Here is a 3,826-nt window from a genome sequence, read left to right as displayed (position 1 = left end):
GGCTTTATATTCTTGCTCCCTGTATTTGAACTTAATAGTCACTTTGAAATCTATTTGTTTTTAGTATACAAGGACATACTGCAAGTGATGGTTTGTCTTCATTGTTTTTCTGCTGGTTTCGTGAGAGAAACTGCACACTGATTTTTATTTTATGAAGGGAGCTGGTTTCTTTCAGCAGAAAACGTCCCTGGGTGGGCTTGAACCACCAACCTTTCGGTTAACAGCCGAACGCGCTAACCGATTGCGCCACAGAGACAGCTGTGGAAGGGGTAGGGCCTCCACCAGCAAGCCGCACCCATTTGCATTTGCTGTCCATTGCAAGATGTCAGCCTGGTTATGTAGGCCTTACTTTTTTGAAAAGTGGAAACGACCACTGGCAGATCTAAAGAAAGTGATGGGGCTTCATATTCTTGCTCCCTGTATTTGAACTTAATAGTCACTTTGAAATCTATTTGTTTTTAGTATACAAGGACATACTGCAAGTGATGGTTTGTCTTCATTGTTTTTCTGCTGGTTTCGTGAGAGAAACTGCACACTGATTTTTCATTTATGAAGGGAGCTGGTTTCTTTCAGCAGAAAACGTCCCTGGGTGGGCTTGAACCACCAACCTTTCAGTTAACAGCCAAACGCGCTAACCGATTGCGCCACAGAGACAGTTGTTGAAGGGGCGGGGCCTCAGACAGCAAGCCCCACCCCTTTGCATTTGCTGTCCACTTCAAGATGTCAGCCTGGTTATGTAGGCCTTGCTTTTTGGAAAAGTGGAAGCAACCATAGGTAGATCTAAAGAAAGTGATTGGGCTTTATATTCTTATCCCCTGTATTTGAACTGAATACTCACTTTGAAACCTGTTTGTTTTTAAGGACATACTGCAAGTGATGGTTTGTGACAATCATATTTCTGCTTGTGGCAGAAGCTGTACACTGGTTTTTCATTCATGAAGGGAGCTGTGTTTTTTTCCAGCAGAAAACGTCCCTGGGTGGGCTTGAACCACCAACCTTTCGGTTAACAGCCGAACGCGCTAACCGATTGCGCCACAGAGACAGCTGTGGAAGGCGTGGGGCCTCCATCAGCAAGCCCCACCCACTTGCATTTGTTGTCCACTGCAAGATGTCAGCCTGGTTATGTAGGCCTTACTTTTTTGAAAAGTGGAAACGACCACTGGCAGATCTAAAGAAAGTGATGGGGCTTTATATTCTTGCTCCCTGTATTTGAACTTAATACTCACTTTGAAACCTATTTGTTTTCAGTATACAAGGACATACTGCAAGTGATGGTTTGTCTTCATTGTTTTTCTGCTGGTTTCGTGGGAGAAGCTGCACACTGATTTTTCATTTATGAAGGGAGCTGGTTTCTTTCAGCAAAAAACGTCCCTGGGTGGGCTTGAACCACCAACCTTTCGGTTAACAGCCGAACGCGCTAACCGATTGCGCCACAGAGACAGTTGTGGAAGGGGCGGGGCCTCAGACAGCAAGCCCCACCCACTTGCATTTGCTGTCCACTTCAAGATGTCAGCCTGGTGATGGGCTCTAGTTTCGCAGACCGGGCGAGGCGGGGGCGCAGCCCACCTGCGCTTCGCCAACTGGGTGTGGCCAGGCGGATTTTGCAAGTTTGGCACACCGTGCGCGCTGGCGCAGCTACTCCTCTTTCCCACCTCCGTCCCTCCTACCTGCGCAAGTCGGAAAGAGGGAGGAGAGAAGGCGTGGAGTGGGTTTTACACACATCACACCAATCAAATGAGCCCCTCTCCTCGCCCTTAAATGTGCCGTGCGAAGGCGTTACGCGTCGCCGCTGAAACGTTCACTTATGGCCTCTCTTTGGCATTTGAGCAGCTTTATAAAACTCTTGAACATGTAATGGCTTATTAATTAGCAAGTTGACTTTACATAGACGACATATCTTTTCAATTTCTCCTGACATTGTGTTATTTGGTTTGTTCACCGCTCCACGACATGCGCGTTAAGGCCCGAACATACTCGGGTGGAACATACGCGGAACGGATTCCGCGGAGGTGCGCGCGGACTCAAAGCGGACGTCCGCAAGCTCTGTGCGCGCAAAGCTCAGATTTTACGACCGCGCGGACTCCGCTCCGCGCACCAGTGACTGCTCAGCATGTATTTTTCACATCGCGGGGATTTTTCACAGACATTTTTACAGGAAACTACAACGTGGAAGTGCGCTCGACTATGAAAGCCAGAATGACTGCGGACATTCCTCGCGGAGTCTGCTCCGCTTATAGTACGCCCAAGTATGTTCAAGGATAAAGTATCAGCGTAAGCCAATCAGAGGCAGCGATTGCATTCCGTACACAGGCACACGCAGAGAGAGAGGGAAAAAACACACGACTTGTCGACTCCTCCCGGGGGGTGTCGACTTGTGCCACTGACGTCGACACGTCGACAAATTGATTTTTCTGTTAATGCCCTACTATCCACCACCTATCCCTCCCACCCAACTCGAACTTCTGCAGCCTTAGCTTTCATTGTTGTCCCCCCGCATTGGCCCCCTGATGCTGTTGGGCACTGTTAAATACTAACAGTGACCAGCCGCATATCATGCCAACTTGAAAGGACAGCTTTTTCATTGGTGTCTGACGCCAAAAGTCACTGACCAAGCGCCAGATTTTGACGACTTCAGAGTGAGATCNCCGCCCATAACCGTGTCACACGGGGAAGAGGGAAGAGGGAAGAGGGAAGGCGGCTGGAGTTCCTCCAACATTTGCGGTTAGATTATCATATATTTTTATTGACAAAAATATAGGCTGCTTCGGCTGATTTTTTTTATGCGCACATGTGCCCCTAAATATTTTTTACAGTTCGCACACACGTATTTTTAGTCGAGTGAAACACTCGCACTGTCGAGCGCTGGATCTGACAGCCTGAGCACATCGGCACAAAATGCTACGGTGTTCGAGATATTATTTATATCATGAGAAGTCAATACTTTCGGCAGCCTAAATCTTTTATTTAGAAACTATGGCGGGCCGCCATAGTTTCGTTAATTAATGGGAAACACTGATATAGCACTTAGAATATGCTGATTGATGTTGCTATATGACATAATGTAACACTTGACAATAAAATTATAAAATAACTGTGAAAGAAGGATATAATTTTATTGACTATTAAAGAAAATAAATACATGTAATTTTACTTACTTTGATGAGTTGTCTTGTGCTTCGCGACAGATGAGTGATTGGAATGTCTCGTGTTATCCAGGGGGGTGATTGACCCTACATACATTCTTAACACTGATCATAATGATTGGATGATACTGTCGTCAAATCATATCTCATCATTTCCATCTTTCTCTATAATTGACAAAGAATTACCATGGCCTGTCTCCAGAATTCTCCATCATTTCACAACCAATCAGCATCAAGGTTTTCCATTTTGGCAGGGCAGCCACAGTAAGTGCACTGTTGAACTTCTCTACTTTGGAATTTAATCTGCTCAGATAATAAGGTGAAATGGTGCCAGTGATGTTATTTTTTTTTAGACAGCTTGCAAGCTAGCTAAAAATTTATTACAACTTTGTGCTTTTATAACCTAACTTAATGTAAATGAACAAGCTAGTTGCCATGATCAGGGATAAAGGTTCAATAAAACAGTTGTTTATGTGTCATTCTTCTGTTTTACTGATAACCTGTGATGTCCCTGTAGGTTGAGTGTTCAGTTCAACAACATTGCTGACTTTTACAATAAAACAGTAATATCTTTGAGTACCTTTGACATTCATCACCTCATGCAGCTAGTTATTTTTATTTCCTAGTTTTGTTTTTTCATATATATTTAATTAAAAACACATTGAACCTGCTGTTGTATCTGA

General features: G+C 44.7%; 4 non-coding genes across 4 annotated transcripts; all 4 read right to left on the bottom strand.

The window, feature by feature from the left end:
- Nucleotides 1-182: 182 nt before the first annotated feature.
- Nucleotides 183-256, bottom strand: trnan-guu (transfer RNA asparagine (anticodon GUU)). The gene has a single exon. It is a non-coding gene; the product is annotated as a tRNA-Asn (tRNA).
- A 324-nt stretch (nt 257-580) lies between these two features.
- On the bottom strand, nt 581-654 carry trnan-guu (transfer RNA asparagine (anticodon GUU)). The gene has a single exon. It is a non-coding gene; the product is annotated as a tRNA-Asn (tRNA).
- Nucleotides 655-968: 314 nt separating this feature from the next.
- On the bottom strand, nt 969-1,042 carry trnan-guu (transfer RNA asparagine (anticodon GUU)). Its single transcript has one exon. It is a non-coding gene; the product is annotated as a tRNA-Asn (tRNA).
- Nucleotides 1,043-1,366: 324 nt separating this feature from the next.
- On the bottom strand, nt 1,367-1,440 carry trnan-guu (transfer RNA asparagine (anticodon GUU)). The gene has a single exon. It is a non-coding gene; the product is annotated as a tRNA-Asn (tRNA).
- Nucleotides 1,441-3,826: the final 2,386 nt, after the last annotated feature.

This window comes from Epinephelus moara, chromosome 17 (assembly GCF_006386435.1).
Source record: "Epinephelus moara isolate mb chromosome 17, YSFRI_EMoa_1.0, whole genome shotgun sequence".
In the NCBI taxonomy this organism is placed as follows: Eukaryota; Metazoa; Chordata; class Actinopteri; order Perciformes; family Serranidae; genus Epinephelus; species Epinephelus moara.
The sequence above is the reverse complement of the archived record's forward strand: the minus strand, read 5'-3'. Positions and strand labels throughout refer to the sequence as shown.